This window comes from Panicum virgatum, chromosome 5N (assembly GCF_016808335.1).
Source record: "Panicum virgatum strain AP13 chromosome 5N, P.virgatum_v5, whole genome shotgun sequence".
NCBI lineage: Eukaryota > Viridiplantae > Streptophyta > Magnoliopsida > Poales > Poaceae > Panicum > Panicum virgatum.
In genome coordinates, this window is record NC_053149.1 from 3,406,498 (window position 1) to 3,421,756 (window position 15,259).

Below are 15,259 nucleotides of genomic sequence, written 5' to 3' on the forward strand. Positions count from 1 at the left end.
GAGGAGAAATTTTGACGAAGACCATTTTGTCGAAGACAACTTCGACGAAGACCATTTGGTCAAAAAGAATTCCGATGAAGACTATGTCGACGAAGAGAATTTTGAGGAAGACCATTTCGACGAAGAGAATTTCGACAAAGAGAATTCGACGGAGTCCTTGGACGAAGACCATTTCGATGAAGATGATTTCGTCGGAGACTGTTGTGACAAAGACCATTCCGACGAAGACCATTTTGTCTTTCGACGAAGATGATTTCGTCGGAGACTGTTGTGACGAAGACCATTTTGTCTTTCGACGAAGATGATTTCGTCGGAGACTATTGCGATGAAGACCATTTTATCTTTTGATGAAGACCATTGCGACGAAGATGATTTCATCGGATACTCTTGCGACAAAGACCAGTTCGACGAAGACCCTTTTCTCTTTCGACGAAGACCATTGCAACGAAGATGATTTCGTCGGAGACTATTGCAATGAAGACCACTTCGACGAAGGCCCTTTTGTCTTTCAACGAAGACCATTGCGATGAAGATGATTTCGTCGGAGACTATTGCGACGAAGACCACTTCGACGAAGACCATTTGGTCGAAGTGAGTTCCGACGAAGACCATGTCAACGAAGAGAATGTCGACAAGGACCACTTTGGACTTGACGAAAACCATTTCGATGAAGATACTGTCGAAGAAGAGCATTCTTGGACTTGACGAAGACCGTATTGGCGAAGATAATCTCGACGAAGACCATTCTTGGACTTGGCGAAGGCCATTTTGGCGAAGATAATCTCGACGAAGACCATTCTTGGACTTGACGAAGGCCATTTTGGCGAAGATAATCTCAACGAAGACCATTCTTTGACTTCACGAAGGCTATTTTGGCGAAGATAATCTCGACGAAGACCATTCTTGGATTTGACGAAGGCCATTTCGACGAAGACCATCTTTGGTATTGACGAAGGCCATGTTGGCGAAGATAATTTTCGACGAAGACCATTTCGACGAAGATCACTTTGAACTGTGATGAAGACCCATTCGACGAAGGCCAATTTGATCTTGGACGAAGACCACTTTCGACGAAGACAACTTCGACGAAGAGAATTCCAACGAAGACTACTTCGTCAAAGACAGCTTCGACGAAGACAATTTTGTCAGAGAGAATTTCTTAGCGAAGACAATTTTGTCGCAGAGAATTTCTGACGAAGACAATTTTGTCGCAGAGAATTTCTGACGAAGACAATTTCGACGAAGACAACTTTGTCGGAGAGAATTTCGGCGAGGACCCTGACCGAAGAGGTCAATTTATGACGAAGACCCTAGCCGAAGAGGTCAATTTATGACAAAGACCCTTAATCGAAGATGTCACTTTCTGATGAAAACCCAAGGTGACGTCAATTTCTGACGAAGACCCTTAACCGAAGAGGTCAATTTATGACGAAGACCCTTAAACGAAGAGGTCAATTTATGATGACGATAATTGACCGAGGAGACCAATTTCTTCAAAACCTCCGGCCTTTCTTCCGAGAAAGGTTCCATCATTTTCATATGGGGCCTCTCGCCTGAGAGGGCTTTCCTTGCCTTCGGCATTTCGCACCACAGGACTTTCCTTTGCCTTTGGCATTCGCACGAGAGGACTTTTTTAGGGTGCCTTCGACTCTTTAGCGCGAGAGGATCACACCTAACCTTCGGCTTTTCGCACGACAGGACTTTTCTTAGGGTGTCTTCGGCTCTTTAGCACGAGATGATCACACCTAGCCTTCGGCTTTCGCGCGACAGCACTTTCCTTAGGGCGTCACTCCTAGCCTTCGGCATTTCGCACGACAGGACTTTCCTGCTTTCGGCTTTACGCATAGAAGGACTTTTGACACAATGTTGGAAGTGAAGCTAAGAGGGGTGTTGGCGCTCCTTAAGTACACATTTTATCCCTTGTTTATCCTTGATAATGGCATGAATTTAATATCAAAATCACTAATCGTCCTAACCCCGGCCTAATTATTGGTCATTTTCACATTTGCACATATATTTTGGAGGAACTTCGTTTTTGCAGATTTTTGGCCTATTTTGGAGCATGAAATAACGAGGCCCATGATCGAGCGCTAACATGGAGAAAGACGAAGGCCAAAGCCCAAAGGAAAGACCAAAGCCCATGTTGATTCGAAGCCCATTCATGCACATCCATCCTCCAAGAGAGCCCAAAGGACCAAGCCCACGAAGATGAGATCAAGATACTTCGGGATTAAGAAAAGCAAATGGAGATCTAAGGAAGGATTCCCTATCCTATCCTTTTTGACTAGAACTGTACCTAGAGACGATAGGCCCTAGCTCCTTGGTTGTGTTATCTCATCTACGGTTGTGGATGTGATGAACACTTATGCTTCATTCATATCTATCAAGTGTTCAGTTTATATGCAATCTTCGCTTCATGTTTAGGATAGGTTCGATAGATTAGATGGTAAACTCTAGTCGGTTCGCTTCCGATCCACGGATTGATAAACCTTGGGGGAGTACTCTAAGGGAAAAGCTACCACGATCCGTGCACTTGCGGTACATAAATTGGGGCTCTAAGGAGTGTCAACAAGCTTTTCTGGCGCCGTTACCGGGGATCGGCAACTCGAACCCTAGGGAGATCTATCTATCATTTTGGACTAACTCTAATTTCATTATTGCATATATCATGTATTTGTTGTTTGTGTCCATGAATGCAAGTAAAACCCTAGATACAAAGCGATTGAGAAGTTCTCAACGTCCGTACTTTGACAAGTCCAATCTCACTCAAACAAGTTGATGGCTACGTGAAGACCCGCTCTTTAGTGGTAGGTGCTAACTTTTATTAGTGGCCCAGCATCCGCTATCGAGCCCACACTCAAAACAAGTAAAGATGAAAAAGGTATGCCACCGTGTCAACTTTGGCTAATGTCTCTTGGAGATTTCTTTGTCCAAGCCATAGGTGATGAAGCATGCCCAAAAGAACCAAAATCAAGGAAGGCAGTGAAGAACAAATGACGAAGGCATTTTTGAACCTGAGCCTCGCCGTCGTCGGTAGCAGGTTGAAGGGGGAGGGTGGGCCGACGGAGGCGGCGACCGCGGCAGTGGCTTGCCCTTCGTCATGTGCCGAAGTGGCATGGATATATGTCGGAGGCTCATTAGCCTCTTCGGTCAGAAATCAAACATCTGTGGTGAAGCTGCTGGACTGGAGCTGAAAGCGCGTCATGGATCGAAGGTGCCAATGGGCATGTGGACCGGAGCCTGTATTGTGGTAGTCCCAATGGCCACTCTGTGCCTGGGCCGGAGCTGACCAGACATCGGGCTGTCGTAGGCCTAGCCGAAGATGCATCTAGCGATGTGTCGCCGGCACTAGCGCACGGTGAGATGGGCGGTGTCGTCCCTGGCAGCGAGGCCACCTGCGCGCCGCCCGCACTCGTCGGTGGCGAAGGGTGGCCTTCATGGCGCTTGACGCTGCATGTTCTTGCCGAAGCGCCTCCTTGCTGCCCGAAGACCACGTCGTCCCCGGCCGTATCATCGATCTTTAGGTTCCACTGCGCGAGGTCGATCCGGGCATGCGTAGCTCCTTCTCCGAAGCTTCGAATCTGAGGGAGCGAAGATATTTTTGCAAAAAGTGAAAAGGCTAGGAAAAGGAATCTTAGCTCTCAATGGCTTCATTTCTCGTTTGTTGACCGATGCCTCGTCGGTGCATCTTCGGTCGGCAAGGAGACGGAGCGAACGGTGCTCGCGTCGTTGGCCAAAGGGTGGGGAGGGTTCCAGGCCGAAGTAGCCTCTCCTTGCTTCGTGGGCCGAAGTGGAGGACGTGTCTGCTGCGGCCTCGAGGGCGTGTCTGCCTGCAGCGGTCGAAGAGGTTGTCGAGCCGAAGAGGGCGCTGACGCTTGCGTTCTGAAGCCGGCGTCAGCCGAAAGCCCACGCAATCGAAGCCCGTGCTACCGAAGACCATGCTCGCCCACGCAACCGAAGCCCATGCTGTCGAAGACTATGCTCGCTGGGCTGGAGATGGAGCTGGAGCTGGGCTGAAGCCACGTACCATGTAGCTTGAGCTGGAGTTGGAGCTGACTGCCGAAGGGCTTTGATTCGTGTGGTAGTCAATGGGCTTTGATTTCGTGCCAAACACGTGGTGGGCGCCAAACTATTGAGGATGTGAGTCCGCCAAGCAGCAGAGAGAGTACCGAAGACATCCGAATGGAACCAATGAGGAGTGAAGTGCTCCAGAGAGCCCCCCCTTTGACCACTTGGGTCAGCCGTATATATAGAAGGGAGGAGGCGGCAATTTGTTCCCGGCCCCTGGACGAATACAATATTTACAAACAGGCCCTTGGGGCATCACATGAGGCCCATTTACAACATCGATTGGGCCATTCCCCCAACAGCGTGGGTGGCCGCCGGCGAAGGCACGGCTGGCGACGGCTCTGGCAAGCCAGCGTGGCCGGCAGGAGCGCGTGGAGACCGGCCGGGGCTGGGGCTGTGCTGGCGTGGGGGCGGCAACTGGGAGGTGCTGCGTAGCTCGGGCGTGGGCGCGTGGCGGCCCTAGGGGCTCTGTAGCGGTGCGGGCGCGGCACCGGCCAGACGGGGGCCCGGCGCTGGTGATGGGACAAATATTGGAAGGTTAACACAAATCCAACCTCCTATCCCTACATAGCCGGCCAATCTCTTGATAGTATGTTTCCTTAATTGATGAGGCAAATATTAAAAGGATGTCAAACATAAAAGGAAGGATAATCACCTCACAACTAAAAGGAAAGAAATAGAGAGATTTTAAGATGTCGAACAAGTTGTTCGACATCTTACCAAAAATTATGGTTGCCTCATCTCTATACAATGGAAAGTAACAAGTGGATACAAAGGTAGGTAGGTAAAAGTGTTTGGTGTAAAAAGTATTAGGATTTTGGTGGAAATATTTTCCTTCTATTAATTTCGTGGGTCTACACCCTCTTTCGTCAAACCTTTGGGCTGACAAGTGGGACCTCCATAAGGGGTACGGTGGACCTAATCTTAGTGAGAAAGGGTTTCAATTGTTTCAACTTTTATAGTATAGAAAAGATTATTACCCCAAGCACACAATATTGATACTCGACTCGACAGCCAACAAGCTTGCAAAAATCTCACACATACCACATCTCGTTTTACTGGCCGCACAATAGTTTTTTTTTAAGGTCACCAGGGGGAGAGCATCGCGGGCTATTAGGAGTCGCAGGAGTTTTTTTTAAGGTCCTCAGGCTAAGCGGGGTAACTCGCATTACTGCAAGTCGATTAGTCGCACAAGCTACAGCTTCTCTTCTCATCTTCTTCCTTTGGCCCCTCCTCCACACCCCCGGCCGGCGGCTGCCACCATCACCGTCGCGCCACCGTTCCCTCGACCTTCTTCTGGCCCTCACTGCCGCCCACCGCCCACCAGGGATCCAGCCCCGACCAGCCGGCAGTGCTCCCGTACCGCCTCGCCTCCGCCGCCGACCGAACCACCACCGACTGGCTGCCGACACCCCCAAGCTCCCCGTCTATAGCCACCAGCAATGGAAGCCGCCACCAACCTCGAAGACCCGAACCCTAAAACCGCCGCCTTGACCACCACCCCAACCGGCAACGACCTCGCCGCTTGCCGCTCCCCCCACCTCCCACCCTCTCTGCGCGGCTCCTCCTGAAACACTAACCCCAGCAACCCCGCAACACTAACTCAGCAGCACGACGAGCGGCGGTGGTGGCAGAAGCTCTGGTGGACCTTCCGCAACGGGTCTACTCGCAGTAGCGCGCGCCCCTTAACATTTTCGAGCATCCCCACCTGAATTTCATTGCAATGCCCTGAATGGCTCATCAATAGTTTAAGATATTTTACATGTTCCTCTTAGGCTTCCTATGAATCTGATTGCAACTCAGAGTCGCAGGTTTCGGGTGATTCCTATTTTTTTAATGAACAAATCCAGCTTCCTGATATAGATGGAGTGAATTATAGGGTGTTGGCCAGTTTTCAGAGCTTTACTTCGTATGAAAGGTAACCGTAGACTGATCAGCAGATGCTCATCAATTTACTTAGTAGTCAAAGCACACAGTAGATTTCATTGCACACAACAGAGATATATACGTACATGCATGCGTCGTCACAAGACACGTATACGCGCCCTGCCTGCACCAAATAAGCTAGCTAGCTAGGACGTCACACAGCCAGGCAGCAGGTAGCAAGCTAGGTAGCTACAGGTTTCTGGTCACATGACAGCAGCAGAGACGCAGGACACATAGGACACGACGTACGTATTCAACACGGGCATGGCGGTTTATTTTATATACGCTGTGATCGACGACGTACAGGTACAGGATTGGGTACTGGGTAGATCTGGATGGAGTGTGCAGGGCCATGGATCGTAGGCGGCGAGCTTCAGTGGCCGCAGTTGCAGCTGGCGCCGCAGCCGCAGCTGGTGCCGCACTTGCACTTGCCGTCGTTCTCGCCGGCGGCAGCGACCTCCTCCTCGCGGCGCTCGACGCGGCTGCATGCACGACGCATCCATCCATCAGACGAGATGATGATAGTTAAATCATACTACTACATGAACAGAAAGAAAGGTTCATGCGTGCATCATGCGAAAACAATCCAAAAGACATGTTAGTTACCTCTCGGTGTCGACTACGACGACGCCATAGCTGTTGCCCTTCCTGGAGAAGAGGAGGAGGTCGGTCGATCAGATAGATCAAATCAGCATGATATATTAAGAAGCTCAATCCATCATCCATGGCGTCCAATAATACATTGGATAGCCTTGGATTAGAGAAGGAAGGAAGGTAGGTAGGTAGGTAAGGTAGCAGCAGTAGAAGGGCGACAGATCGAGCATGACTTACGTGCACTGGCTCCTGTCAGCGCAGTCGCAGTTGCTGCACTTGTCCGACATGTTGCTGATGGGTCTTCGAGTTAGAGAGATCGACGACGAGCTTGCTCGATGGAGTTGGGATCAGGAAGAAGGCTCGTTGCTGCTTGTGCTGTGGCGAGGAGCCATGGCCGGGTATATATATATAGCCGGAGCCCGGAGCCGCTCCAGTTGCGGCGGGAATCCAATCCGCTGCCACTTGCGGCGCGCGCGCGCGGACGGATGCAAGCGAGTGGGGAAGAAGAAAGAAGGATGGCGACGCGACGCCGCCGGATGGAATCAGCGGAGCGCGACCCGGGCGCGGCGGCGTGCACCGGTGCACGACTCCGCGCGCCCGGCACGCGGTCCAAGGAGGCCGCGCGCGCCGCACGGAAGGAATCTCCCGCGGCCACCACACGCCCCCGCGCGCGCCGGCCATTCGCCGTGTCGAGCTAGCCGTTCCCCTCCCATATTCCACCCGCTTGGTTTCCCAGACGCCGCCGCGTCCATACATGCGATGCATGCATGCGCGCGCGTGGCACGCCGGTGACGCCTCTCTCTGCCGATGAGCAACAGCAAAAAGGAAATCGACAACATGGGCACATGGCATGGGCGTGCGATCGATCGACCGATCATCAGCTGATGAGCAAACAGATCATCAGCCCGGGTTTGATCATTCAGTCTGCTGTGGGATTGATTAAGCTCGGACCAAACCTAGCTACTTTTATTGATGAAACAAACACTAATATAATTCTGGATTTTGCGAGACACTTAAAAATGACTTATGAGGCGTTTATATTGGCCGAACGCCTCTATTAATGGTGCCAGGAGCGGCCCCTGCGGAAACGCCTCTGTTAATGCATTAACAGAGACGGTCGCCGTAACGCATCTTGCTTAGCTTCCATTGCCTGATCGAACCCCATCTTGCTTTTTGCTTGTATGCTCGCCGGCCGGTATCTCGATCGAGCTGCTGCCACGACAATCCCGGACGCAATCTCTCTCCGTCCGGCCTGGAGAATAATAATAATTGAATGTGAATTGTGGACGGACGTATATATCCCCACCACTACAGACCTTTATTCTAGGCTATTTATCCCGACTGTTTTGGGCCCGGGACAAAATGTGGCTTTTGTCCCGAGTCCAACGGCTAGCCGGGCCAATGGGGGGATATGGGCTTTTTATCCCGGGTGGAGCCACCAACCGGGACAAAAGGTTTGTCCCGGTTGGTGTTACCAACCCGGACAAAATGCCCCTCCACGTGATAGTTCAAAAGAAAGTTATTCTATACTGAGTCACATGTACTACTTAGGTGAGTTAGCAAGAAAACCATACACTAGGCAAGAGGTCTTGGGATCGAATCCCGCGGGGTGTAAAATTTTTTTTAGCGTCAGGGACATTTTGTCCCGATTCTGACACCCAGGACAAAAACAAGTTTGGAACCGGGACAAAAGGCCGAATCTGCAGTAGTGCCCTCTCCCCGGCCTTTATCATCACCTTCATATCTGGTGGTCGCCTCTGAAGATTTCACATCCCATTCAGTAGTGGTTGCTCATTGCTCTCCCTCCTCCTCTGCTCCGATGTCCATGGCCATGCAGTGGCGGATCCAGAATAATTATTAGAAAGAGTTTTCTTCTACCTCTAAACAATTCTAGGGCTCGTTCGGTTACTTTGGATTGATCCAGGGCGGGAATGATATACAGAATAAGAGATTCATAATAGATACAACAAGAGAGTAGGATTTATTCCAGATCGATAACTAATTACAATAAAATAGACTCGTAATAGATACAACAAAAGACCAGGATTAATTTCACACCTCTCTACTTATGGATTGATTCCCGGTCTCTTGTTGATGCAATTAGTTCTCGACCCGAAATAAATCCCGATATCTAATTGTATCTATCTAATTGTATCTATCATAAATCTTTTGTTCTGTAACAATCGAACAAGATCTTAGCCTCTCCTCGCAGTGTATTCATATGAAAAAATTATAAACAGAGTTTAGGAGGAGCTTCACAGATCCAGCGACGGTAGGAGAGGTTGAAGCTCCTCCCGACCCACCGCTGGATGCACTCCTGTGGCCATGGGTCGCCGTCGCCTCCTGTTCACCAGCCACTACGCAAGGAATAAGTTTTAAAGGAAGCACCAAACCACTCCGCCAGTGAAGGCTCGCCAAATCGCAGCGAAATTCTCCGATGCCCTGCCGTCAAATCGAGCGTCACATACTTTTTAAAATTCCGACGGAACTCTTCCGGATCGGTAGCTTCCGGATTGATGAAGCATATTTTTTTATTTTGAAGCACCAGCGGTGTATTTTCTTTTCTGTTCTTTTTCTTCCATTTCCATTGCGTAACGGAAAACATTCTTACACGTTATCCAGACAACATGCATGCACAAGAGAGTTCAAGCTACCATCAACCTGTTGGGCAACCTCTCTCGGCTTGCTGTTTCGTCTATGTCACAGCTAGCTTCTATTCTCCTGGCTAGTGAATGGTGGCTGGTGCTGTTTTGTTGTAGGAAGAAAATATTGCTGATTGATTTAATATATGAGAGAAATACTTCTAGCTGATTGGCTGACCAGCCAGCCGAACAAGCCAATTGGAATCGATTCAATCTGGTTTGGTTTTCAATTATTTGTTCTTGCCAGCACTGCTTCGTAGCATGTCTAGATCGTGAGATTTCGATATTTGACATCGAATTCGCACGTCTCACTGTTTTTGACATTCAATTCGCAAGCCTTTCCAAATATAACACTCCGGTTGCGAATTCTTTCGATTCATGGGATTTCATCCTCTTTTCTTAATTTATCTCTTTTCTTTTTTGTTTCCAATTTACAACTCAAATGAACAGACAATTTTACCCAAACCTTATCCATCCGATTGAACTGTGCCGCCCTACGTGCACTCTAGCTCGTCTCTTCTTCTCCGGCCTCCTCCATCGCTTTACCTCGTCTCTTCTCCTCCATCGCCGGCTTCCTCCTGGCTCCTGCTCGCTCCCCTGTTGACCTCCTCTGCCGGCCCTCGGAGCTCTAAACCCCACGCCGCTTTCCCCTCTGCGCCGCTGCTTGCTCCCCCGCCCACGCGCCGCCGCGCGCCACATCCCGCCCACCGCGAACGCTTCCTCAACGATCTCCTGGAACCTGCGCATGTCGGCGCGATGAGCCGCTTCCCGGTGACTGCGCGCAGCATGACGTTGAGCACCAGCTCGAAGAGACTGGGCTGGAGTGTCACCGCAGCGCTGCCGCGGTGCAGGCTCCCGACGAGCACGGCGACTTCAGCGCGGCAGTCGGCAACGCGTGCGGCGAGGTGGGACACCGAGAAGATCTCTACGACGAGGAGCTTGGACGGCAATGGGAGCGGAGGGGCAGCGACCGTGGAGCTTCTGGCGGCGACGGGAAGAGAGCGAGATACAGCATACAGGGACGACCAAGCTCGTGAGTCATGAGAGGCCTGGGTGAGACAGGAGACCAATTCGATCCATCAGGGGCAAAACGGTCAGTTCAGATGGATTGTAAAATGAAAACAAAAATGAAAATCTCGAAATCAAGAAATAGACAAGAAAATCGAAACAATTCACAGCCGGAGTGTTATATTTCAAAAAGCTTGCGAATTGGATGTCAAAAATAGTGAGGCGTGCGAAGTCGATATCAAATATCGAAGGTTCGAAATTTTATTGAAGCTGACAGAAATCACTCGGGTGATCCGCGGAAGAAAATTAAAAAGTGCGGGCATTGTGGGCTGGGCTGGCTGTCGTTCATTTGGAGAGTCAGGCCCAAAATCGGAAGTCAACAAAGCATCTCTCAGCGGACAGACGACAGTCCGTTAGATGGTGAGCTAAAGTCCAGCAAACCTTCCTTGGAGTCCATGTTGCGCGCTGTTGTTGAGCCGCCGGCTGCAGCTGCAGCCGTAGGTCCGCAGCCCATCTGCCCATGGCGAGTCCTTGCTGCACGCGGCGCCACCCCGCCGCTCCAGCTGGCGGCTCCCCGTCCGTACACCGCAGCGGCTGGTTCGCCGGCCGGTCTCGTTCGGTTGACCGGGTAAACCACAGCTGGTTAGTCCTGCGCGCTAGCTCCGAGACTGTTCGGCTGGTAGAATAAATAGTACTCAGTTGGTAGAATAAATAATATTGTGTGAGAAGAAATAAATTAAAATAAACTAAACCGTACTGTTGATCAGATCAGCCGAACAGGCTCTCCATCTCAATCGGCCGGCCGGTCTGTCTGTTAGATGCGCTTGCATTGCCTGCGGCGGCGACAGCGCTGATGGGCGGCGCGCTGTCCGCCATGCCCCCGCGCGCCCCCGCCGCCTTCAAGCTCGCTCGCTCGTCTCGTCAGTCGTCAGTGCTACTACCAATTAATGGCGCGGCATGGACAACCAAAGTGTACATCGTCTCACAGCTACAGCACTAGTGCTTCCGCTCAGTGCATGAATGCGAAGAGAACACACAGACTACCAAACTTGCAGGCACAGCACTGATCTAGGCGCCCATGAGTTACAACTGCGCTGGATCGAGATGCTCTCTGGTCGGTCGGTCGGGCAGTCACAACCTACAAGGCTGCTACCTGCTAGTAGGTTCCTCGATCGACCATGCATGAACCATGTGACGAGATGGGGGGAGCCAAACCAATGCAAAATTGCAAACCAACCAATGTGCAGTACTGGTTGCAGTTGATGCAGGGGGAGATCGAGTTCAGTTCGTATCGCCGTCGCGCGTGCGTACCGCACAGCCGCACAGGCGAGCGAATCCGTTGGCCGGGGCGGTGGCTGTGTGCCCGTGAGCTGTCTGCAAGTACAACGAGAAGCCGCATGCATCGCCATTGGCCTGCCGCTTTTCATGACCTAACGGCTAACAGATGTATGCACACACACATGCAGGGCAACTAGAGAATAAAAGCCGTTTCATGCCGATCGAGTGCTCAAGCAGTCTCCCGCCGTTTGGTGCGCAAAAAAAAAAACTGAACTGTTCACGGCCAGAAAAGTGTCACGCGTGCGTGCGTTGCGTTCAGACTTGTCGCTTTTTTGCAGCTGGGCATGCAAACCACACACAAACACGCACAACACAGCATACAGGTTCCAGAGATGTCCGTCGTATCTTTGCCCCAACCGCAGCTCCCCCCTGCGTCCGTCCTTTTCATCAGCGTCCTACCCAACTTGGCAACTTGCCGCTAACCTCCCAGTGTGTGTGTGTGTGTGTGATGCATCCATGCATGCATGCTCCAAGGCGGCTCATCCGATAGTAGATCTTTCTCATCGATCAGTTCCTCTCTGGTATCGCGCGCGTCTCGATCGAGTATTCATCTTTCCTTTCTTGGTCGAAGAAGCTAGCTGCCATGAGATGAGTGATCATCCTACAAGGTCTGTTGTGAGGCACCGAAACCAGCGACCAGAGGGGGTGAATGGGAGCCAGTCAAAATTTCTTTCGAAATCGATCCGTCAGCCTATATCCCAAAAATCACCACAACACCTCGAACCTAGGAAATGAGAGAATAGCTATGGAATAGTTATCTCTGAGCAACAACGCCCTAGGGAACTATGCGGAAGCAAACCGAGTCAAAACGCAGAACTGGACTGCAGAGACCGGTCAAACCAGTAGCACAGACCGGTCAGACCGGTCGGGCTGGGAATTCAAATTCCAGACCGGTCAGACCGGTTACTCAGACCGGTCGCTCCCAGACAGCCCGCCAACAAAGCTCCAAATGTCAAATCTCGAGCAAACGAAGTCCAAATTCGATGAAACTTGGAGGATAGCTTCGCATCTACCCCATGAACATATCCCCAAGAGATCTTTCCCAAAAGATTAACAGATCGTGAGAAATCGAGGGAAGATCAAAGAGGATTGGAGTTTTCTCAAAAAACTCAAAATCTCCAATTCGTGAGAACTCGCGATTCTAGGGGTTTTGGCACTAGGCTAGATAGTTCAGAATCGTCACAACGAGTTCGGCAAAACATGAATCCACGGGCTTGATTCCTCTAAACACGAAACATCCCAAAAGAGGAGAAATCAAGTCCAAAACGCAAAAGAGAAGGGAGAGGACGAGAACTCAGCACACAAAGGTGAATCTCAACAAGATTTCATTCATAAATTCCAGAGGAATTCACCTATACAAAGCTAGAGCCATCCGCCCATCATCCACCCTCTAGATTTGAGAGATTAGCTATACCTAACCCTCTTTTGCGTTGGAGTTCTTGGCCCTAACCTGGAGCAGGGGCAGGGAAAAGGGAAAACGAAGAGAATACAAAAAGACTCAAGAGACTCAACCAGCTACGGGCTGGTGGGGGTATTTATACCCAGCTGCTGCGGCCAGACCGGTCAGACCGGTCCATGGGACCGGTCAGACCGGTCGGGTCTGTAGCAGCCCGCTGTACAGACTCAATCGACGGCGGAGTTTCTTTCTTCGACTCGAAGTCTTTGCTGCGATGCCGCCACGTCGACGAAGTACCGGTCCGCGGTTTTGGAGGGTCCGCGAAACCCGGGTAGGTGGCCGGTTTTGAGAAAACCGCCAAAACTTCACGTGCGGGAAGATTCCCGCCTCCACGCCGTGGCCCTAGATGCCGTTCTTGCCTCGGCCTTCTGACGGCCCTAGACGCCGCCCGACGCCCGCCACCTCCTCGCCCGCAGCGAGGCCATAGACGCCGTCGACGCCCGTCGCCTCCGTCAGTCCCGAGACCGACGCCCGTGCCTCCACGACTTGGCGTCTTCAACCGCTGTCCGCCTCCTTGGTTTTGTGGCGCAAACCAAGAAATCCGCCTTCCGTCGCCGCTTGCGTCCTCGATTCAGGAGTGGACGCCACAGCTGCCGCCCGGCCCGAGCTCCTCCACGGCAACTCTCCGTCGACACTCGACGCCTGTGTACCTGCAATCCAAAGACCAAGCGCACGATCACACCGCACGGTTGACAATTCACTCATCACAAGCAGGATAGAGTATTCTCATTCCTCAATCTCCCCTTGATGAGTGCATTGTCAACACACCACCTGAAAACAGAGAAGTGATAAAAAGAGAAGCAAGAAAGTGAAGAACTCATGCAAGTGACACAAAGCTCAGAAAAGCAGAAACAGTCACTTACTCAAGCAGAGATCGATCCCCTAAGACAAGGGCAACGGCTCGACACAATCGATCAAAAACCAAAACATGACTCCTCAAAGACAGAGGTAAAGCTCGACGCAGTCATGCAAGAAGCATAGGGAAAACGAGGAAACCAGGAGCCAAAACAAAGCAGAACCTCCCAAAGCAAAGCAGAAACTCCCAATGCAAAGCTTTTCCCACAAGTTTTTCAAAAATCAAACAAGTCTCCCCCTTGTCCGATCACTTCTCCCAAAATTCTCCCCCTTGTTGGCACATGCACACATCAAGCCTAAAAAGACCTAAAGCTCCCCCTGAAGCTGAGACTCCCCCTGAACAGATGCTATGCAATGAATGCAATGTAGGAGGTGTAAGTGAAAGCATTCAAGGATACAAAGATATGAACAACATCTAGTCACAAGCACGTGTGCATCCATAAACAAGACTTGCATCTAGCTCAACAGGGTATATCAAATCAGTCTAGAGCTAGGTAAGTTCAGTTTAGGAGAAATAAAAGCATCACCCATGATCTAGCACTAACAAGTAGGAAATGGAAAGCAGTGCTAATCATACTCATACAGGTGATCCAAACTCAGCCGAAAACAAGTTGCAAACATTCATTTTTCAATCAAATTTATATCAAGCAAATCTTAATGCCAGGGGTTGAAAGCTTATCATGCTTCACTTAGCAACGAGGCCAAGCCTATGCCAAAAGATAATCAGAAGCTTAAAGCACTCGTTTCAGTCATGCACAGCCTTGCCCGGGTTCTCACAAGTGCAGAGAGAGCCGTCCCGAAAGCTCGATCAGTGCGACAAGCAACCCCACCTGGATCTTTTCAATCCATTTCACGAGCAGTTCAAGCAATTTATCAAATTTAGATCATTTCAAGTATGAATTGCTGAACGAAAGGCTACACTAGCATGAATAAGGTAGCAAAGCATATCAACACGCCTTAACAGGCTAGTAGCCAAAACAGGGTGATCATTTTTTCCGGTTTTCAAATCAAAATAGCTTAACTCAGATGATGTCATATACACAGTGGAGCAAGCTATATGTCGGGTACCACGATTAGGGCAACTGGGCCCACAAAGGCCCACGGCCTCCTTCCAATCTGAAAGAAAGAAAAGGACTCAACGAAGCCCAGCATGCGGCCCATTCGCATCCCTCTCGGGCCCGTGGGACGATCTCCGCCTCGCTCGAGGGCTCCTATCGAGACCCTCGACTGCGCCCCGCATCTCCGCCTCGCTCGAGGGTAGCAAACCTACCCTCGAGCATGCGACTCACCTCCGCCTCGCTCGAGGCCACCCCTCGGCATAAGGACAAACGGCCCCGCCGCTCAACCGCTTGACGTACGGGGGAATTAAAAG